Below are 24,032 nucleotides of genomic sequence, written 5' to 3'. Positions count from 1 at the left end.
AGTTGGTTGTCCTTTTCTTCCTCTCTAGTGAATCGGATTCCTGTGAGTGTAGCGTTGATGATCTGGTGTGTGATCCCTATTTATGTGTTTTTAATTATTACAAAGGTGTCATCCACGTATCTGACCCAGGGTTGGATTTGTGGTAAGACTGTTTGTTCTAACCTTTGCATTACTTCTTCTGCTATGAATCCAGAGATCGGTGAGCGCATGGGTGTTCCGTTGATTTGTTCGTATATTTGGTTGTTGAATGTGAAGTTGTTGTGAGGCACAAGTCCAGTAGTTTAAGTATGCCGTCTTCGTATGCCAATATACCGGCCACTATAGTGGACAGCTCAAACTGACAACCGGAAGCGGCAGAGACAGGCCACTATAAATGCCGGAGGAAACAGCACAGAAGCGCTTCACAGGAGGCACCCAAGCACTGAGGATGTCACCTAGACAGGGGACGAAACGTTTGGAAGACAAATTCCCAGCTCGGCGAACAGAACCACAACAACGAGCACCCGAGCTACAAATCTTCACACAAACTTTGAACACCTACGGGCGAGAGATGCTAAGACAAGCCAGGAAATGGGAATCCTGTGCCAACCGCCTAAGCGCCACATACGAACAACTCCGGTTCCTGCATGAATGCTGAAAGAATTGAATCCTTCCACCATGTGTCACATACAGACCACCAGTCAACAATCCACAAGCCAGGGACACAGCCAGGCAGAACGGATTCAGGATGATCCAGATCATGATTACAGACGCTCACACCAGACTACACGAATACAGACAAGAAATTGCGCGCCAAAAATCGTTAATTTCAAAAACCACCAATCTGGAATCGACCCAGACCATAGAACAGGCCGTCACCATAGGACAGAACAGGACCACACACCGCAAAAAAACGGCACTAAAAGAAAAAATGGCCTAACTAACACACAACAGAGAGGACACCACAACACACACCTGGGTTAAAAACCTCTCCCACAGGCAGCTCACAGACACGGAAAGAACAATACTGGCCAAGGGACTCAACGACAACCACAGGGACGCCAAGACAGCAGACTTCCTAGCAGCACTTGAATGCACACTCAGGAACAATGGACTGACAGAAGAGACACAACAAACAGTGAGACAAAGTATCGTAACGCTGATAACAAGAAAAAGACAAACACATAACCTCAACACCAAGGAGAGGGAAGCACTAAAATCACTAAAAAAAACGATAAGAACATAATTATACTACCAGCAGACAAAGGCAGAATGACGGTCGTCCTGGACAAAGCAGATGACATGCAAAAAGCACAACTACTTGCAGATACCAACACCTACCAAAAGAGGGAGTTCGACCTCACCCCACAGCTCACCAAGAGGATAAACAACACACTGAGGAATCGATAAAAAAGATGGACAGATAACCAGATCTGACCTACAAAGAATGAAACCTGAAAGCAACAATACCCCCAGATTCTATGGACTACCCAAAGTGCACAAACCAGACATCCCACTCAGACCCATAGTATCACTACCAGGGACACCATCACACAAACTGGCCAAAGAACTACAGCAGAAACTGAAACACCTAATCAGCGGATCCAGACAATCTATACAATCGACACAGGAATTCTTGGACATCATCAGAAATATACACATACACAAGGAAGAAACTACGGTCTCATTCGATGTAACGGCACTGTTCACCTCCATCGACAAACCCGAGCCAAAGAAACAATAGCCAACTTGCTGGACAGACATAACAGACAACAGGACGTTGAACCTATCAACAAAGACGGCATACTCAAACTACTGGACTTGTGCCTCACAACACACTTCACATTCAACAACCAAATATACGAACAAATCAACGGCACACCCATGGGCTCACCCATCTCTGGACTCATCGCAGAAGACGTCATGCAAAGGTTAGAACAAACAGTCTTACCACAAATTCAACACAAACTCTGGGTCAGATACGTGGATAACACCTTTGTGATAATTAATAACACAGAAATAGAGAACACACCCCAGACCATCAACGCCACACTCACAGGAATCCGATTCACTAGAGAGGAAGAAAAGGACAACCAACTCCCATTGCTAGACGTGACGGTACAGAGAACACCGAATGGAGAATTCACCACAAAGGTTTACAGGGAAGCCACACACACAGACCAAGTCCTAAACTATGAAAGCAACCACCCCACACACAAAAACGAAGTTGCATCAGGATACTATTCAAAAGGGCCACAACACACTGCAGTACACCAGAACTACAAAAAGAGGAAGTGGATCACCTATACAATGTATTCGCCAAAAACAGATACCCTCGCAATTTCATCAACAGATGCCTAAGGAAGAGACAACAGAACGAGGACATGCCGCAACCCAAAGGACTAGCCACACTACCATACATCAGGAGCATTTCCGAACTGACAGCCAGACGACTGCGACCACTAGGACTCATAACAGCACACAAACCAACAGCCACTCTCAGACAACAACTCACCAGAACAAAGGACCCGATACCCAGCATGAGCAAAACCAATGTCGTGTACAAAACCCCATGCAAGGACTGCACAAAACACTACATCGGACAAACAGGAAGACAGTTAACGATCCGTATACACGAACACCAACTAGCCACGAAACGACCCGACCAGCTATCCTTAGTAGCCACACACACAGACGACAAGCAACATGAATTCGACTGGGACATCACTACCATTATAGGGCAAGCCAAACAGAGAACAGCCGGGGAATTCCGAGAGGCATGGCACTCATCCACAGACTCTATCAACAAACACATCGACCTGGACCCAATATACCAGCCACTATAGCGTACAGATCGAATTGACAACCGGAAGCGGCAGAGACAGGCCACTATAAATGCCGGAGGAAACAGTACAGAAGCGCTTCACAGGAGACTCCCAAGCACTGAGGATGTCACCTAGACAGGGGACGAAACGTTTGCAAGACAAATTCCCAGCTCAGCGAACAGAACCACAACAACGAGCACCCGAGCTACAAATCTTCTCCCAATCTTTTCTGATCTCTTTAAAGTTTAAGAACATCCATCTGATAGGAATGAGAACAGAATTCTATGGAATATTGATTTGGCAACTTTTGCAATGTCCTGTACCGCTTCAATATTACTTCCCAACCCCTATACTCAATGCTTTGGCCAATAAAGACAAGCAGACCAACTGTGGCCTTCACGATCCTATCCACTTGCTACTCTACTGTCAAGGAACTATGAACCTGCACTCCAAGGACTCTTTGTTTAGCAGCACTCCCCAGGAACTTACTATTAACTGTATAAGTCCTGCTGAAGTTTGCTTTTCCAAAATGCAGCAGCTCGCACTTTTATAAACTGAACTCCTCAGCACATCACCCATCTGATCCAGATCCTCTTGTACTCTGAGGTAATCTTTTTCACTGTCTACTACACCTCCAATTTTGGTGTCATCTGCAAACTTACTAACAATACCTCTTATGTTCACATCCAAATCATGGATATAAATGATGAAAAGTAGTGGATCCAGCACCGATCCTTGTGAGACTCCACTGGTCACAGGCCTCTAGCCTGAAAAGCCCCCTCTGCCTTCTACCTTCGGGCCAGTTCTGTACTCCATGCGATCTAACCTTGCTGACCAGTCTCCCATGAGGAACCTTTTCAAACACATTACTGAAGTCCATGTAGATCATGTCCATGCTCTGACCTCAGCAATCCTCTTTGTTACTTCTTCAAAAAAACTGAGTCAAATTCATGAACGATGATTTCCCATGCACAAAGCTGTTATTAGTATCCAGGATTTAACTCTGTACATTGGGGTCTGCGTTGCCCAGTTATAGGTGTTAATATTCTGGATGAAGTTCAATTACACCAGCATTTTGTCAGTGAGTCTGTATTGAGTCTTGTTAATGTCACCAACACAGGTGAGTTCCTTTTGAAAGTCAGTCCCTTTATCCCTTGCCCACCAGGAAATGTGTAAGTGTCCTTACGTCTGGACCAGGAGGATCGGGTTTAGAGTTGTGGGACAGCATCTTTGAAGAGGCTGATTAGTAAACCTGCCCAAGCCACCAGGCCATACTGTCTCCCAGCTTTCCCTGCCTGAGCCTCCAAACAGAACCTTCCTGTAGTTTCTTTCCTGTCATACTCTCACATTACTCAGTTTGTTCAGGATCCCCTCCTGTTGCTGCACTGATCCTGTCCCTCACTGACCTGTCCATCCCCCAGTGTTCACCCCATTCATTCATTGTTTACAATCCCATTAACCTAGTCCTCCAGCCCCGCCCCATCCCGTCGATAAAGACGGCTCAGTGGTTAGCACTGCTGCCTCACAGCAACAGGAATCAGGCTTCGATTCTAGCCTCGGGCGATTGGCAGTGTAGAGATCTCCCTGTGTCTGTTTGGTTTAAAGAAAAAAAATAGAGACGGCTCAGTGGTTAGCACTGTTGCCTCACAGCACGAGGTACCCAGGTTCGATTCCGGCCACGGGCGACTGTCTCTGTGGAGTTTGCGCAGGTGAATTGGCCATTCTAAAATGCCCATAGTATTAGCTAGGGGGAATGGGTCTGTGTAAGTTACTGTTTGGAGGGTCAGTAAGGACTTGTTTGGCTGAAGGGCCTGTTTCCATACTGTAGGGATTCTAATATATTGGGCAGTAGCTGCTGTCAATCACCTGGACTCCTGTATGATTGGGAGCAAGTGCTGTAGGAGGGGAGACAAATGCACGAGCACAGTGCTGGCCAATTGTGGGACTGTGTGCAGTATAGGTCAGTACCTGGGAAGGAGGCTGTGGGTGTGAGGGATTAATCTATTATTAGCTGCTTCATCCCTCTGGGAGCAGGACTCAGAGGAATGGCCCCTTTCTTGCTCCCCTGACATGTGATCAGACTATCAGTGGTGCAGCGTTTTGCAGAAAGTTATAAGAACTCTTTTGTGAAGATTCAGGGTTGTTATGGAAAGAGACAAGGATGGGCCTGCAATTAGAATTCTAATTTGGCTCATTTTAGTCAGATGGGTCTTGGCCAGAGTGTGCAGGAAGCAGTGTATGCAGGATGGTTCTCATCAGGAGCGAGGAAACTGAATTCGAAGAGAGAGTGTGTGAGAACTGGGTGTGGAGGAAAGGAGTGGGGGGATTGGTTTGGATTTCAGTTAACAGAAGAGAGAAATTGTGAGACTGAGGTTTAAAGCTTTGGGGGAACAAGGAAACTACAGTTTAATACAACAATTGTCTTATGAATTTCCATCCTGTATTAACAGTGGTAACTTGTGTGCTCTGTTGTATGGTACTGAAAGGGTGGATTTGCGGATGAGAAATTCAAATGGAGTTTCATGTTCCGATCTGATAGTTACGAGCTGAATATCATTGGCCTTTTCATCTGGAAGGAAAGGTGTGCATTCTGTCCGTGGGCGAATATTTCAAATCTGAATGAGACTGCAAAAGTACTGAGACCATAAGACCATAAGACATAGGAGTGGAAGTAAGGCCATTCGGCCCTTCGAGTCCACTCCGCCTTCAATCATGGCTGCTGGGCACTTCAACTCCACTTACCCGCATTCTCCCCATAGCCCTTAATTCCTTGTGACATCAAGAATTTATCAATCTCTGCCTTGAAGACATTTAGCGTCCCGGCCTCCACTGCACTCTGCGGCAATGAATTCCACAGGCCCACCACTGTCTGACTGAAGAAATGTCTCCGCATTTCTGTTCTGAATTTACCCCCTCTAATTCTAAGGCTGTGTCCACGGGTCCTAGTCTGTTCACCTGACGGAAACTATTTCCGAGCATCCACCCTTTCCAAGCCATGTATTATCTTGTACATCTCTGTTAAGTCTCCCCTTAAACTTCTAAACTCCAATGAATACAATCCCAGTATCCTCAGCCGTTCCTCATATGTTAGACCTACCATTCCAGGGATCATCCGTGTGAATCTCCGCTGGACACGTTCCAGGGTGGAAGGTATAGGAGAGATGTCAGGGGTGGGTTCTTTACCCAGATAGTGGTGGGGGCATGGAATGCGCTGCCCGTGGGAGTGGTAGAGTCAGAATCATTGGTGACCTTTAAGCGGCATTTGGATGGGTACATGGGTGGGTGCTTAATCTAGGTTAGAAGTTCGGCACGACATCGTGGGCCGAAGGGCCTGTTCTGTGCTGTATTGTTCTATGTTCTATGTTCTATGTTCTATGTCTTTCCTGAGGTGTGGGGACCAAACCTGGACACAGTACTCCAAAAGGGGCCTTACCAGATCTTTATAAAGTCTCAGTAGCACAACGGTGTTTTTATATTCCAACCCTCTTGAGATAAGTGACAACATTGCATTCGCTTTCTTAATCACAGACTCAACCTGCATGTTAACCTTTAGGGAATCCTCGACTAGCACTCCCAGATCCCTTTGTACTTTGGCTTTACGAATTTTCTCACCGTTTAGAAAGTAGTCTGTGCTTTTATTCTTTTTGCCAAAGTGCAAGACCTCGCATTTGTTCACGTTGAATTCCATCAGCCATTTCCTGGACCACTCTCCCAAACTGTCTGGATCCATCTGCAGCCTCGCCACTTCCTCAGTACTCCCTGCCTGTCCACCTATCTTCGGCAAACTTCGCTAGAATGCCCCCAGTCCCTTCATCCAGATCATTAATATATAGTGCAAACAGCTGTGGCCCCAACACTGAACCCTGCGGGACGCCGATCGTCACCGGCTGCCATTCTGAAAAAGAACCTTTTATCCCAACTCTCTGCCCTCTGTTAGCCAGCCAATCCTCAATCCATCCCAGTAGCTCACCTCGAACACCATGGGCCCTCACCTTGCTCAGCAGCCTCCCGTGTGGCACCTTATCAAAGGCCTTTTGGAAGTCTAGATAGAACACATCCACTGGGTTTCCCTGGTCTAACCTGCTTGTCACCTCTTCACAGAATACAACAGGTTTGTCAGACATGACCTCCCTTTACTAAATCCATGCTGACTTGTTCTAATCAGACTCTGCTCTTCTAAGAATTTAGAAACCTCATCCTTAATGATGGATTCTAGAATTTTACCAACAACCGAGGTTAGGCTAATTGGCCTATAATTTTCCATCTTTTGTCTTGTTCCTTTCTTGAACAATTGGGTTACAACCGCGATCTTCCAATCATCCGGGACTTTCCGTGACTCCAGTGACTCTTGAAAGATCTCAACCGATGCCTCCGCTATTTCCTCAGCCACCTCTCTCAGAATTGTAGGATGTATCCCATCGGGGCCAGGAGATTTATGAATTTTAAGACTTTTTAGATTTTCTAGCACTATCTCTTTTGTAGAGACAACCATACTCAACTCAGCCTCCTGACTCCCTTTAATTGTTGGGATACTACTCCTGTCTTCCACTGTGAAAACTGACACAAAGTACTTGTTAAGTTCTCCTGCTATTTCCTTATCTCCCACCACTAGGCTTCCAGCATCAGTTTGAAGTGGCCGATTGTCTACTTTTGTCTGTCGTTTGTTTCTTATGTATTGAAAGAAACTTTTACTGTCGTTTCTAATATTACTGGCTAGCAACCTTCATATTTGATCCTCTCCTTTCTTATTCCTCTCTTTGTTATCCTCTGTTTGTTCTTGTAGCCTTCCCAATCGTCCGATTTCCCACTGCTCTTGGCCACTTTATAGGATCTCTCTCTTTCTTTAATACATTTCCTGACTTCCTTTGTCAGCCATGGCTGTCTAATCCCTCCCTGGATAATCTTTCTTTTCTTGGGGATGAACCTCTGTACAGTGTCCTTAATTATACCCACAAACTCCTGCCATTGTTGCTCTACTGTCTTCCCCGCAAGCCTCTGCTTCCAGTCTATTTTTATCAGTTCCTCTCTCATGCCCTCATAATTACCTTTATTTAACTGTAACACCATTATATCCGATTTTGCCTTCTCTCTTTCAAACTCCAGACTGAACTCTACCATATTATGATCGCTGCTTCCTAAGGGTTCCTTTACTTTAAGATCTTTTATAAAGTCTGGTTCATTGCAAAGCACTAGGTCCAGAATAGCCTGCTCCCTTGTGGGCTCCATGACAAGCTGTTCCAAAAAGCCATCCTGTAAGCATTCCATGAATTCCCTTTCTTTGGATCCACTGGCAACATTATTTACCCAGTCCACCTGCATATTGAAGTCTCCCATGATCACCGTGACCTTGCCTTTCTGACATGCCTTCTCTATTTCCCGGTACATGTTGCGTCCCTGCTCCTGACGACTGTTAGGAGGTCTGTACACAACTGCAATTATGGTTTTTTTTGCCTTTGTGGTTCCTCAATACCACCCACACAGATTCCACATCATCTGACGCTATGTCATTCAGTGCCATAGATTTAATATTGTTCTTAACTAACAAGGCAAACCTACCCCCTCTGCCGTCCTCCCTATCTTTTCGATAAGTTGCAAATCCTTGGAGGTTTAACTGCCAGTCCTGACCCCCCTGTAACCAAGTCTCTGTGATGCCTACCACATCATAATCATTCACTATGATCTGTGCCATTAGTTCATCTGCTTTGTTATGAATGCTACGCACATTCAGGCAAAGTGCCTTAATGCTAACTTTCTTATCATTAGAGATATTGGAAGTCATATGATGTCCTAAGTTATCCTTGCTTTTTTCTGCATTCCCAGTCTGCCTCAATTTTAAACCGCCTGGACACATGCTATCCTGCTGCTTGTCTTTCCATTTAACGCCAAACTCCCTGTTGCTTTCACTTTCCCTTCCCCCAACTCAGAAGTTTAAAGACCTACTGACCGTCCTAATTGTACAGATGCCCCCTGTTCCAAAACTGATGCCAATGTCCCATGAAGTGGAATCCCTCTTTCCCACACTAATCCCTTAGCCACGTGTTTACTTGCCAAATTTTCTTGTCACTATGACAATTGGCACGTGGCTCGGGCAGTAATCCGGAGATTATGACCCTTGAGGACCTGTGCTTCAATTTCCTGCCTAGTGCCTCGTAATCCCCAAACAGGTCCTCCACCCTAGTCTTGCCTATGTTGTTAGTACCAACGTGGACCACAACAACTGGATCCTCCCCCTCCCGCTCCAATATCCTTTCAAGCCGGTCAGAGATGTCCCGCACCCTGGCACCGGGCAGGCAACACACCATGCGAGACTCCCGATCCGGCTTGCAAAGGATACTATCTGTCCCCCTAATTATAGAATCCCCTATAACCACTACTTGTCTATTAACTCCCCCCTCTTGAGTGGCCTTCTGCACCATGGTGCCTTGGTCAGTTGGTTCATCCTGTCCAGAGCCCTTTTCCTCATCTGAACAGGGAGCAAGAATCTCATACCTGTTGGACAAGGTCAAGGGCTGAGGCTCCTCCACTCCTGAACTCAGGCTCCCCCTACCTGCCTCACTTACAGTCACACTCTGATGAGCCTGATCACTAGCTGAATGTGAATTACTTAATCTCCCAGGTGTGACTGCCTCCTGAAACAAAGCGTCCAGGTAACTCTCCCCGTCCCGGATGTGCCGCAGTGTTTGAAGCTCAGATTCCAGATCATCAACTCTGATCCGTAGTTCTTCCAGCAACCAACACTTGCTGCAGATGTGGTCACTGCCATTCCCAATGGGATCAGTCAGCTCCCACATCATACAGCTCCAGCACATCACCTGCCCAGCCATCTCTGCTTAGTTAATTAATTACTTAGTTACTTTGTACAAGTTTGAGTTAGAATACTTTCTGATACCTAAAACAAAGTAAATGTTTAACCAGTCACTGGTAAAGAAATAGGAAATGCTTACCTTTAAAAAAACCCAGTGTAGAATCTCGGGTTTGGTCGCCTTCCTGATTTATATCCTCACTGATTTCCTTTCCGGCTGCCCTTCTGGTAAACGTCACTTCCCCTGCTGCTCCCGCTCTTTCTGTGAAGAAAGAGAAAAAAAAACACCGCTGCCCGCTACAGGTAAGTAATTTTAAAACAAACTGTCTTATCTTAGCTGTAGTCTTCCGGGTTCGTTTTTACTCAGCCGCTGCTCCCACTCAAAATCCTTCATGAACCCATGCTGTGTCTGCCCAATGGGACAATTTCTATCAAGATTCCCTGCTATTTCTTCCTTGATTATAGACCCAAGCATCTTTCCCACTACAGAGAATAAGGTAACTGTTGGGTAATTCCCCATCTTTTTTCCACCTCCTTTTTAAAACAGTAGCATCACTTTTGCTGCTTTACAATCTGCTGGGACTGCCACAGTGTCCAGTGAATTTTTGAAAATTACTGCCAGTGCATTTGCTATTTCTCCTGGCATCTCTTTTCGTACCCTGGGATGCATTCCATCAGGGTCAGAAGACTTTGCTGTCATTAGCTCAATTACCTCCAACAGTCCAACACTAGCTGTTCCGTAATAATGATAGTTTCCAAATCCTCATCTACCTTTGTCTCTTTGCTAACTATTGGCAAGATATTAGTATTCTCCACTGTGATATCTCATAACTTAATGCTCCTTCTCATTTTCCAAAGGACCAACACTTACTTTAGCCACTCTTTCCTTGTTCAATATAAAATTTTGCTATCTGTCTTTATAGTCTGTGCTCATTTATTTTTCTCATGTTCTATCTTAACTTTCTTTATAGCTCTTCTGTTGCTTTCTGTTGACCTTTAAAGTTTTCCCAGTTCTCGTTTCATACTGTTTTTGGCCACTTTGCATGCCTTCTCTTTCAATTTGATCGTCTTCCTTAGATATCCATTGCAGAATATGCCTCTTCTGACAGTCCATCCTTTTCACTGGAATATACCTTTGCTGAGCACTTTGTAAAGTGTCTTTGAAAATCTTCCACTGCTCATCAACTGTCCCATAAAATCTTTCTTTCCAGTCTACTTTATCCAGGTTCTCCCTCATTCTATTGTAGTTCCCTGTATTGAAACAAAGGACCCATATATTAGATTTTATTTTCACACTCTCTATATGTATTCTAAATTCAACCATACAGTGATCACTTCTTCCAAGAGGATCCCTAACTCTGAGGTCATTAATTATTCCTGTCTCATTGCACAGGGGCCAGATCTTGGATAGATTGCTCCCTTGTCAGTTCCATGTCATACTGTTCAAAAAAACTATCATGAATAAACATAATAAACTCAAGGCTACCCTGACTGAGTTGGTTCAACCAATCTACATGTAGATTAAAATCACCCATGGTAATAGACATGCCATTTTTACAGGCAATAGTTATTTCTTTGTTTATTGCCCATCCCAATGTGATGTTATTATTTGGTGGCCTGCACACTAACCTGTCAGTGACTTTCTTCTTAGAATTTTGAATGCATCATTCCTGTTTCTCCTAATGTACAGCAATAACAACAACTAACTTGCATTGTATGGAATCTTTCACAATGGCAAATCTCCTAAGGTGCTTCATGAATGATCAAAACATTGATTAAGGAGAATGATTTTAAAATACATCTTAAAAGGAGAATAGAGAAGGTTAGGGAGGCTACTCCACAGACTTCTGCCCGTGACAGCTCCAATTGTGGAGTGATGCAGGTGGGGTTGGTTGGAAAGGGAACGTGCAAAAGGAAAATGGAAGAGTGCAGGCAGTGCATAAGGTCTTAAGGACAGGGGAGGTTTCAGACTGAGTCTGTCTGTCTGAGGGTATGGCTGCCTCATGGAGTTTGAAGCACTGCAATGGAGTAGAGGAGAGGTCACACTGCTTAGAGCCTTTTTTAAATGCCTCCGCAGAGTTCCAGGGAGGTGCAAGAGAGGATTAGCAAAATTATTCTGGGTAGGAATGAAAGGAATAGGGTGGTCATTATGGGGGACTTTAACTTCCCCAACATTGACTGGAACTGGTAGAACTCTTGTACGTCGGATGGATCAGTTTTTGTCCAATGTGTACAGGAGGGTTTCCTGACACAGTATGTCGAAGGGCGGACAAGAGGGGAGGCCACACTGGATGTGGTGCTTGGTAATGAACCAGAGTAAGTGTTTGATTTAGTTGTAGGTGAGCACTTTGGAGAGAGTGATCATAATTCAGTTATGTTTAGTTTAGCGATGAAAAGGGATAGATACATGCCACAGATGAAGAATTATCGATGGGGGAGGGGCAATTAGAATGTGATTCAGCAAGAATTAGGATGCATAGGATGGGGTAACAAAAGGCAGGGGGTGCAGACTATTGAAATGTGGAAATGGTTTAAGGAGCAGATATTGTGTGTCCTTGACAGATATGTTCCTGTCAGGCAGGAAGGAATCGTGGTTTACTACAGAAATTGGATCTCTTGGAAAGAAGAAGAAGGAGGCTTATTTGTTGATGAGGCAAGATGGTACAGATGAGGCGATGGAGTGTTACAGATCAACTAGAAAGGAATTGATGAGAAAGTTAAGAATAGCAAAGAGAGCACAGAAGCAGTCTTTAGTGAATAGAATAAAGGAGAATCCTAAAGCTTTCTATAGTTATGTGTGGAACAAAAGCATAGGGTAGGAAGAGAGCCAGTCAAAGTCAGAAGTGGGAAGTTGAGTGTGGACCCTGTGGAGATCGGAGAGGTGCTAAACGAACATTTCTCATTGGTTTTCACTCAGGAAAAGGAGAATATTATAGAGGAAAGAATGTGGTACGAGATATTAGACTAGAAAGGATCGAGGTTAGTTACGAACAGGTGTTATCAATTCCAGAAGGAGTGAAAGTAGACAAGTCCCCTGGTCTGGATGGGATTTATCCAAGGATTCTCTGGGAAGCTAAGGAGGAAATAGCAAAGCCTTTGGCTTTGATACTTGAGTCATCACTGTCTCTGGGTTTGGTACCAGAGGACTGGAGGATTGCAAATGTTGTGCCCTTGATCAAGAAGGGCAGTGGAGAGGATCCAGGTAATTATAGACCAGCGTACCTTACTTATGTTGTTGGAAAGGTTTTGGAAAGGATTACAAGAGATAAGATTTATAATCATCTACCGAATACCAATTTGATTTCAGATAGTCAACATGGTTTCGTCAAGGGCAGGACATGTCTCACAAACCTGAGTTTTTTGAGAAGGCAGCCAAGCATGTAGATAAGGGTAAGGCAGTTGACGTGGTATACATGGACTTCAATAAAGCCTTTCATAAGGTTCCACGTGGTAGGCTGTTGGAGAAAATCCAGAGACATGGAATTGAGGGTGATTTAGCAGTTTGGATTAGAAACTGGCTTTCTGAAAGAAGACAGCGAATGGTGGTTGATGGAAAATATTCAACCTGGAGTCTGGTTACTAGTGGTGTGCTACAAGGACCTGTTTTGGGACCACTGCTGTTTGTCATTTTTATAAATTACTTAGACTTAGGCATTGGTGGATTGATCAGTAAATTTGCAGACGACACTAAAGTCGGTGGAGTAGTGGACAGTGTGGAATAATTTTACAGGTACTCAGGCGGACTTGGATAAACTGCAGAATTGGGCTGAAAGGTGGCAAATGGAGTTCAATGCAGCAAAATGTGAGGTGACGCACTTTAGGAAGAATAACAGGATGGCAGAGTACTGGGTCAATGGAAAGATTCTTGGTGGTGTGGGTGTGAAGAGGGATGTTGGAGTCCATGTACATAGGTTCCTGAAAGTTGTCACCCAGGTGGATATTACTGTTAAGGCAGCATGCAGTGTATTAGGGTTCATTCGTTGAGGGATTGAGTTCTGGAGCCACAATTTCATGCTGCAACTATACAAAATGTTGGTGCGATCATACTTGGAATATTGTGTGCAGTTCTGGTGCCCATAATTCGGGAAGGATGTGGAAGCATTGGAAAAGGTGCAGAAGAGATTTACCAGGATGTTGCCTAGTCTGGAGGGAAGGTCTTTTGAGGAAAGGTTAAGAGACTTGAACCTGTTCTCATGGGCAAGAAGGCAGCTAAGAGGGGATTTGACAGAGACTTACAAGATGATCAGAGGATTAGATAGGTTCGACAGTGAAAGTCTTTTCCCTAGGATGATGACATTAGCGTGTTCGAGGGGGTATAACTACAAATTGAGGTGTGATGGATTCAAAACAGATGTCAGAGGCAGATTCTTCACTCAGAGTGGTTAGGGCGTGGAATGTGCTACCTGCTAATGTAGTTAACTCAGCCACATGAGAGGTTTAAACAATCCTTTAGATAAGCACATGGATGATTTTGGGATAGTGTCGGGTGACGAGCTGAGAATAGTTCACAGGTCGGTGCAACATGAAGGGCCAAAGGGCCTGTTCTGCACTGTATTGTTCTGTGACGAAAGTGCTACAAGAGATTTCTACTGTCTTAAACAGTGATGAATGTTGTATTGTGGGCTTACGAAACGTCACTAACGATTGCAATATCCTGGTAAATCTCTTCTGCACCTTTTCCAATGCTTCCACATCCTTCCCGAATTATGGGCACCAGAACTGCACACAATATTCCAAGGATGGTCGCACCAACATTTTGTATAGTTGCAGCATGAAATTGTGGCTCCAGAACTCAAACGTCACCAAACATGTACGAGGCAAAGCCAGGGCAATAATAAGATGCTGCGACAGGAGGGGAACTAGTGCCTCCATAAAAATCCCTACTCCTTCTCGCCTATTTCACCTCCAAAACCGAGCACGTTCCAGAAAAGCATCTCTATCTCCCACCACGACATTTTTCCCCAAACCATGGTATCTGGCTGTGGACTAGGAGTGCAACAGTCTGTACTAGGACCCACTGGGGTCCTGAAACACTTGGTAAAGGTGAAAATCTTCTGGGCATTGACAGCCCCACCACATTGCATGCACTTTCTATGTTTTTAACTCTGTTCCGGACTTCCCTTATTTTTCCGAATGAACCTGTTCAAAGTTTTTATTACACCCACCTGCACAAGCTATGAATTGAATTCACGCCTCTCGGTCCAGGATTTGGGATATTTTCACCGCATAACAAGGCATCGACTCGAACTTCTCTTGTCCCTCAGCCTGCTGAGTCACGCCTGAATCAACTCTGCAATTGGGAGGAAGGGGCGGAACTGGAGGACCGAGCAGTGGCTTGGTCCTTCAACCAGAGTGAGTGAGGAGCGGGGCCAAAGCATTCCCCAGGAGTGAACACTTCAGGATTGGTCAGAAAACTAACTGTTCTGCAGGATTGATTGTTCCCACCACATAGTGGAGTATTAAACCTCTCTCACAAATCAATGTGAGATTTTAAGAAATAGTTGAGATGTAAATCTGATAACGTACATATTTTCAATGGATTTGCACAACTCGAGTAAGAAGCTTCTTTTCAAACGTCCAGAACGATTGCTAATTTACATACCTAGCCGGTATGGTTGAGTTAGACCGATCGACCTGTTCACATCCTAGAAATCTCTATGACTATACTTGACAAAGCAATTGTTAATGACTAATATTTTACCCATCAGTCTGTGCAGATATGAATATTCTCTACAAATTCACCGGTAACCTCAGACGCACGCGCAGTTTGGTTTCTATGCAGAGCATGCGCAGTGTCACATTGGTCAGGACAGAGAGCGAGAAAGACATGGAGTTGCTTTCTCCGGCAGCGGCTGCGATCGGCTCCAGAGAGCGGCGATATTAGCCGGTGTGTGGGAGCCTCGCTGGGAGAAAGGAGCGGAGAGATTTCACAAGTCCCGCATAAAGGTTAAAAAAACTCGTAGAAGACCGTCTAGGCCCGGGTAAGGAGGTGGCGGTCTTTGAACAAGGAAGCGGCCCAGAGTCACGGCCGCCATTTGTTTGAGGGAAGAGGGAGCGCGGGCCTCAGGGCCGCCATCTTGAGAAGGTCAAGGAGCAGGAGGGCGGGGTTATCGGGGTCTGTAGAACAATCAGAGGAAAGGGAAGCCCCATTGTTATTGATTAATCCCACGAACACAGCGTCACTGGGCGATCCTGCAGGAATATCCTCTCTCAGGCCTGCTGGGATGTTTCACCCCATCAGAACCAGCAGCTCTCCTCCTCTCTCAGCTCCCCTTCTGTCCTTCCTGCAGCATCTGGCCCCTGGAACATTGAGCTGCCTGTCCTGTCCCTCCCTCAGCTGTTGTTTCTGTAATACCTGTGATATCCCAGTCCCATCTTAGATTACTTCACTAAAGACAGGAATGCATCCGATGGATGTTTCTTAACATCAGCAATTGTTTAATACTCATTTACAGGTTTTAATTACATTGTTTTTGAAGCATTTACTTCACATTCAATCATTTGCAATGGTGGGATTTGAACCTGTGTCCAGAGAACACTCGCTGAGTTTCTGGATAAATTGTCACACAATAATGCCTCTAGGCCATCACTTCGCCTGCTTACAGTTTGTATATCACAGTGCAACATGAATCAAAACTCTTTCTTCCTGCACAATTGTTTGACCCGACACTCTGGTGATATGACTCAGTACCTCTCCATGTGGTATCCCTCACTGTGTGGGTCTAATTGCTGCCTCTGTCAGCGTCTCTCAATTTTAAAGCTACTCCAGATCATGAGCCAACAGAATTCTCCACTCCAGAGAGATGAGGCAGCACAGGCCAGGAATGGAGACTGGGATTTTCCAGATCTCTGTGGGCTCAGTGCCATTCTATATGTGTAACCCTCAAAGCATTAGTCTAATTGCCCATTCTGCCTATTTCTGTGTCTTCTACATGTACTCATGAAGTTCCAGACTCAATAGACTTGCCAACTGCTAGTTGGGATGATGGTTGGTCAGCCAGAAAGACAAAGTCAGGGAGGTCGGGAGTCTTCAATAAATCCTGCTGCCAGGTAAGATCATCCCAGTGCACAGAGCAGAAAGTAATAAGGGGGATCCACACATCAGCTAACAAGAAATTACATAGAGAAAGTGCTGGAGGGGTAGCACAGTACAGACACGCCCCAGGCTCAATCTCCACGCCTGCTGCAAGTTTTGTTGTAATGAGACAGCATCGGGAGTTCCCAGTTATCAGTCCAGGCCTGTGCTTTCTTAGAGAGCATCAGAACAACTGAGGGGAAAGCAGGCCTCCCACGAGAGGGTGGGAATGCTGCCTGTGATCTTTCTGTTCCCTATTCCCTTTCCAACACTGTATCTATGGCTTGTATTGAGGACCAGTGTCTTCAATCATTCTAACTCCTATAACAGTTCCTATCTCTGTCATCTCCTCCCCTCTCACCAATTATTTCACATATTTGAAACCTCCAGTCCAGATGACCATCCGTATCGCTGTAACTTGCTTCAGTCTCGACAACATGCCTAGTCTCAATAGTCCCTCCTCTAATAACTGGAGACATTGGGTCTGTTTCTGTGCGGCATGACTCTTCGGCCAAGGTTTCCTGAATGGAATGAGACGGAATTGCCTGTGTTTGGCTCATATCCCTTCAAACCTTCTCCTCTCCATGTACCTGCCGAAGTGTCTTTTCCATGTTGTAATTGTACTTGTTTTTACCATTTCCTCTGGCAGTCCATTCCGTCTATGCACCATCCTCTGTGGATAATGTTGTCCCTCAGCTCCCTTTTTTAAATCGTTGCTCTCACACCTCACGTTTATGCCTCTAGCTTTGGACTCACCTACCCTTGGCAATTCACCTTACTTAGACCATACATGGTTTCATAAACTTGTATAAGGTCACCCCGTGGCCTCCTCTGCCCAGGAGAAATATTGACGACAATGTTACCAATATCTCCAACTCATGTACTCAATGCTCCGACCAATGAAGACAAGTGTGCCAATTGCCGCTTTCAACACCCTGTCACTCTGTGATGCCAGTCCAAGGAATAATGTAACTGCACCCCTTGGTCTCTCCCTTTTCTACAACACTGTCCAGGGCCCAACCATTACCCGTGTTAGTCCTCCTTAGTTTGTCTGACCTAAATCCAACAACTGAATTAAACTCAATCTTTCATTCCTTGGCCCCTTCGTCTATCATTTTGGTCACATCTTGAGCAAACTCCAGTCAAGTTTGTGGGACATGTTTTCCCATGCACAAAGCCATGCTGGCTGTCCGTAATCAGGCCTTATCTGTCCAAATGCATGTAAGTCCTACCTCTCAGAAAGACCTCCAACAACTGACCCACCCTGATGTCTTGCTCATCAGTCTGTAGTTCCCTGACTTTCTCTTGCAGCCTTTCTTAATTAATGACACAACATTATAATCATAGTCAGAGAATCAGACCGCACTGTTCAGTTAACGCTAACCATACTCTAAAACAGATCTCATCCCACCTGCCTGTTCCTGGATCATTTCCCTTCACATCGTTCCTATTCCTGGACTAATCTAAATGTCTGTTAAACATTGTAATTGTCCCCATGTTCTTGGGAAGTTCATTTCACACCCAACCCACCCTCTGTGTAACAATGTGCCTCTCAAGTCTTTTTTTTAAAAATGTCTCTCCTCTAAACTTAAAAATGTTGTGCCTTGTCTTGAAACTCCCCTGTCCATGGAAAAAGACAACTCCCATTAACTCTATCGATCCCCCTCATGATTTTATAAACTTCTATGAGGTCATCTGTCAACATTCAGGTTTCAGTGAAAAATACCAACCTATTCAGCCTTTTTTTATACTGAAGCCTTTCGTACCCAGCCACATCCCAGTAAATCTCCTCCCAACCCTTTCCAGCTGAATAATCTCCTTCCTATAACTGGGCGACCTGAACTGGACACAGTATTCCAGAAGAGGACTCACCAATGGCCTGTATAATCTCAATGCAACTTCCCAACTCCTATATCCAAAGGACTGAGCAATGAAAGCAAGTGAGGCCAGCACCTTTTTTTAAACTATCCTGTCTCTCCATGTTGCAAACTTCAAAGAATTATGTAGCTGAACCCTGACGTCCCCCTGTTCTACAACACTACTGAAGGTCTTGCCATTAATTGTATAAGTCCTGCCCGTATTTGTTGTACCAAATGCATTACCTCACATTTATTCAGATTGAACTCCATCTACAGTTTTTCAGCCATTCACACATTTTATCAGGATCTCTTTGTAATCTCAGAAAACCTTCTTCACTCTCCGCAATGCCACCCTCCAGTCTAACAGCCTATCACACATAGCTCTCTATGGTACAAATATCTCTGCTAGGGGCCCTCCAATTTCTTCACCAGCTTCCCACAATGTCCTGAGATCCACTTGATCAGGTCCTGGGGATTTATCTACCTTTGTGTTTTAAAACCTCCAGCACCTCCTTTTCTATAATGTGGACTCATTTCAAGACGTTGAGTCATAGAGATGTTCAGCACAGAAACAGGCCCTTCGGACCAACTCCTGCATGACGTTTCTGGTCACATTTGTCACAATTTTGCCAATATCCCTCTGAACCCTTTGCTATTCATACACCCATCCACATGCCTTTTAAATGTATTTCTATCAGCCTCCACTATTTGCTCTGGCAGCTTATTCCATCCACTCTGTGGGAGCCAGTTATTCTTGAGGTTCCTTTGAAAAGTTTCCCTCGCCTGGGGAAATGACCTTGTCTATTGACCCTGTCGATGACCACCATGATTTTAAACACCTTTTATCGGTTAACTCCTCAGCTTCCCATGTTCAACTGAAAACAGTCCCAGCCTATTCAGGCTTTTCCCTGAAGCACAAACCCTCCAACCCTGGCAACATCTTTGGTCATTTCTTCTGAAACCTTTCATGTTCCACGACATCCTTCCGATGGCATTGAGACCAGAATTACACACAGTATTCCAATTGTGGTCAGGCCAAACACTGTTTAGTTGCCTGAGCGCCCCAGTCTTTATCCACAGTAAGTTCCAAAGTGAAATATTTGTTTTGGATCTTGTAGTTTCACACTTTGTTGCCTTCATTGATCATTAAGGAGACCGGGTTTGTCCCGAGCTCTTCTTTTGCTCTTAATACACTTGTAGAGTCTCTTTGGATTCTCCTTAACTGTCTCTGCCAAAGCGATCTCATGTCCCCTTTTTCATTCCTGATTTCCATGCTAAGTGTATTTCTACAGCCCCGATGCTCCTGAAGGGATTCCCTTGAGTCAGCCAGTTATATCTGACATGTGACCCTTTTTTTTCCTTGACCACAGCCTCGAATCTCAGCCAGTGTTTCCTAATTCAGTCAGCATTGAGCTGCACACTAACAGGAACATGCTGGCGCTGAACGCTCCTTTTATCTCGGGTTTAAAATATTCCTACTTGCCAGACTTCCCTTTATCTGCAAATAGCCTCCCCAGATCTACTTTAAAAATTCCTGTCTAATACTATTTTGCTCCATTGAATAACTTTAACTTGTGGACCAGGCCTGTCCTTTTCCATCGCTATTTTCAATCTAATACAATTGTGGTAACTTTCCAAAGTGCTCCCCCACTAACACCTCAGTCCCGTTCCCGACCTTGTTTCCCAAGGGGAGGTCAGGTTTAGCCCCATTCTCCAGTTGGGCCACTTACATAATGACTGGGAGTTTTCGGAACACACTTAACAAATTCCTTCCATCCAAATGCTTAACTTAGTAGCAATCCCAGTCCAGGTTTGGAACAGTTAAGATCCCCTATCATTACAACCCTAGTATTCTAAGAGATATCTGAAATCTCCTGACATGTTTGCTCCTCCATCTCCCATTGCCTATCGCTGTAGTCCGACCGTAGAAAACTAATGACCAATTTTTATTTCTCAGTTCCACTAATATCGTTTAACTGGGCGATTCTACATGAATCCTCCCTCTAGGTACTGCTGGGATGTTTCCCCCCAATCAAACCCACCAGCTTTCCTCCTGTTGTGCCTCCTGTTCTATCCTTCCTGTAGTATCTGTCTCCGGAACATTGAGCTGCTGCTCCTGTTGCTCCCTCAGCTGTGTTTCTGTAATATCTATGGGATCCCAATCCCATGTTCCCATTCATGCTCTGGGTTCATCTGCCTTATCTGTCTGGCCTTTTGTATTGAAATAACTGCAGTTTAATCCACCAGTTTTCCCTAATTGTCTGCTATGTCCTTGCCCTCCCTTGTCTACTTATATTCTTCTCTTGAACATTTGTACCAGCCTCAACTTTCTTTCTGGCCTTACGACTCTTTGGGGTCACACAGCCCTGCCAGACGAGTTTAAATCCCCTTGAGCAGCTCCAGCAACATTCCCCACCAGGATGTGGGTCCCCCTCCTGCTCCCAGTTCAGGTGTATTCCCCACCCTGTCTACCTGTGCTGACACCTTCAGACATCCAGGGACTTGCCCACCAAGGTCCCTGTGTTCCTCAGTACTCCAGGAGGACCTACCATTCATGATGGATATCATTCATTTATGAGATTTCCCACAGTGTATTACCTTACAGTGATCAGAAGTAAACTCGGTCTGTCATTACTCTGCTCAGTTTATCATCTGTTCGATATCAGACTGCAGCCTGAGTCCATCCCCCTCACTATGGACAGCACCCTCACCTTTCATGTTATCTGCAAACCACTAATGATTCCTTCTGCTTTGATATCCAAGTTATTAATGTATGTAACAGCCAGCAATGGCTCCTGCACAGATCCCTGTGGTACACCCGCTGGGCAAAGGCTTTCAATCACAAAACCAACCCTCCACCAATTGTGAACCCAATTCACCAACTTACCTTGTATCCCATGGGCTCTTCCCTTTTGGACCAGCCTTCCGTGTGGGACCTTGACAAAGACCTTAATGAACTCCATATAAACCACACCATCTGCACTGCCCTCATCAATATCAGAGGACAGTCATCGAGCAAATCCATACAGACAATCCCTAATGAAATTGCGGGGGTATCCGTTTTTGGCGAATACATTGTATAGGTGTTCTTCTTCCTCTTTTTGCAGTTCTGGTGTACTGCAGTCTGTTGTGGCCCTTTTGAACAGTGTCTTGATGCAACTTCTTTTGTGTGTGTTGGGGTGGTTTCTTTCATAGTTCAGGACTTGGTCTGTGTGTGTGGCTTTCCTGTATACCTTTGTGGTGAATTCTCCGTTCGGTGTTCTCTGTACCGTCCCGTCTAGGAATGGGAGTTGGTTGTCCTTTTCTTTCTCTCTTGTGAATCAGATTCCTGTGAGTGTGGCGTTGATGATCCGGTGTGTGTTCTCTATTTCTGTGTTTTTAACGATTACAAAGGTGTCATCTACATATCTGACACAGAGTTTGGGTTGAATTTGCAGTAAGACTGTTTGTTCGAACCTTTGCATTATTGCTTCTGCTATGAGTCCAGAGATGGGTGAGCCCATGGGTGTGCCGTTGATTTGTTCATATATTTGGTTGTTGAATGTGAAGTGTGTTGTGAGGCCCAGGTCCAGTGGTTTGAGTATGGAGTCTTTGTTGATAGGTTCACCGTCCTGTTGTCTGTTCTGTTTGTCCAGCAGGTTGGCTATTGTTTCTCTGGCAAGGATTTTGTCAATAGAGGTGAACAGTGCCAAAACATCGAATGAGACCATGGTTTCATCCTTGTGTATGTGTATATTTCTGATGATGTCCAAGAATTCCTGTGTTGACTGTACAGATTGTCTGGATCCACTGATCAGGTGTTTCAGTTTCTGCTGTAGTTCTTTGGCCAGTTTGTGTGATGGTGTCCCTGGTAGTGATACTATGGGTCTGAGTGGGATGGCTGGTTTGTGCACTTTAGGTAGTCCATAGAATCTGGGGGTGTTGTTGCTTTCAGTTTTCATTCTCTCTAGTTCAAACCTGGTTATCTGTCCGTTTTTTTTGTAGGTTTCTCAGTGTGTTGTTTATCCTATTGGTGAGCTGTGGGGTGGGGTCAAACTCCACACAATTTCATCCACAGATGCCTCGGGGAAAGACAATGGAATGAAGACATGCCACGACCCAAAGGACTAGCCACACTACCATATATCAAGAACATTTCCGAACTGACAGCCAGACTACTGCGACCACTAGGACTCATAACAGCACACAAACCAACAGCCACTCTCAGACAACAACTCACCAGAACGAAGGACCCGATACCCAACATGAGCAAAACCAATGTAGTGTACAAAATCCCGTGCAAGGACTGCAGAAAACACTACATAGGACGAACAGGAAGACAGCTAACGATCTGTATCCATGAACACCAACTAGCTACGAAACGACACGACCAGCTATCCTTAGTAGCCACACATGCAGATGACAAGCAACATGAATTCGACTGGGACAACACTACTATTATAGGACAAGCCAAACAGAGAACATCCAGGGAATTCCTGGAGGCATGGCACTCATCCACAGATTCAATCAATAAACACATCGACCTGGACCCAATATACCGGCCACTACAGCGGACAGCTGGAACTTACAACCAGAAGCGGCAGATACAAACCACTATAGTTGCCGGAGGAAAGATCACAGAAGCGCTTCACAGGAGGCTCCCTGAGGATGTCACCCAGACAGGGGACGAAACGTCTGCAACACAAATTCCCAGCTCGGTGAACAGAACCACAACAACGAGCACCCGAGCTCCAGATCTTCTCCCAAACTTTGAAGCCCTTTCGACTCTACAAAGCTCCGTCATGAACAATCCACCATCTCTCTATTTCCTTTACCTTCTTCAGTGTCTCCAACTCTCGCTGTATCTTCCAGTAACGTTCTTTAGTTACTGCAGGTCTGCCTAGCTCCCCAGATAACCTGTTTCATCCCCTACAGCTCCCTCAATCACTGTAACACATTCTGCTCTGTCTAATCCTCCCCTTCCCCACTGTCTTCCAGGCACAACGGCGATCCTGTAAGAGAGCAGTGTGGAATGGGGTGTAATAAATCTCAGCTGAGGCTTGAGGCCTACCATTACCTGGGAGTCACAAGGGGAGAGAACCTGAGAGAGAGCAGCACAAAACGGGAGAATATAAATCAGCAGCGAGGGTCAAGGCCGACTGGGACTTGGAGTTGGATAAAAAGCAGAGCACGAGCCTCGAAATCAGCACCGAGTCACAGAGGGAGGGACCGTGTGAGGGAGCAACTTGGAGCAGGAACATGAGGCTGACTCCCACCTGGGAGAATATAAATCCGCACTGAGGATCGAGGCCTAGTTGTACCTGGGAGTCACAGAGACGGTGACCCTGTGAGGGAGCAGACTGGAGTGAGAGCTGGACGATGATATGTCCGAGGAGACACATCACTGTGTGTGCACGTGTCCCTCCATTGTTCTGTGTATATGTGTGTGTATGCGTGTGTGTGTCCCCTTCCCATGCTGTGTGTGTGTAATTCTCCTCACTGTGTGTGTTTTG

At 45.2% G+C, this 24,032-nt stretch overlaps 1 long non-coding RNA gene across 1 annotated transcript; it reads left to right on the top strand.

Moving 5' to 3' along the window:
• The first annotated feature begins 15,418 nt into the window (after positions 1-15,418).
• Positions 15,419-22,670, top strand: LOC140456837 (uncharacterized). Its single transcript, XR_011953174.1, has 3 exons — positions 15,419-15,587; positions 16,553-16,656; positions 22,525-22,670. It is a non-coding gene; the product is annotated as an uncharacterized lncRNA (long non-coding RNA).
• Positions 22,671-24,032: the final 1,362 nt, after the last annotated feature.

Source organism: Chiloscyllium punctatum, chromosome 31 (assembly GCF_047496795.1).
Source record: "Chiloscyllium punctatum isolate Juve2018m chromosome 31, sChiPun1.3, whole genome shotgun sequence".
Lineage (NCBI taxonomy): Eukaryota > Metazoa > Chordata > Chondrichthyes > Orectolobiformes > Hemiscylliidae > Chiloscyllium > Chiloscyllium punctatum.
This window is presented reverse-complemented; position numbering and strand designations above follow the sequence as displayed.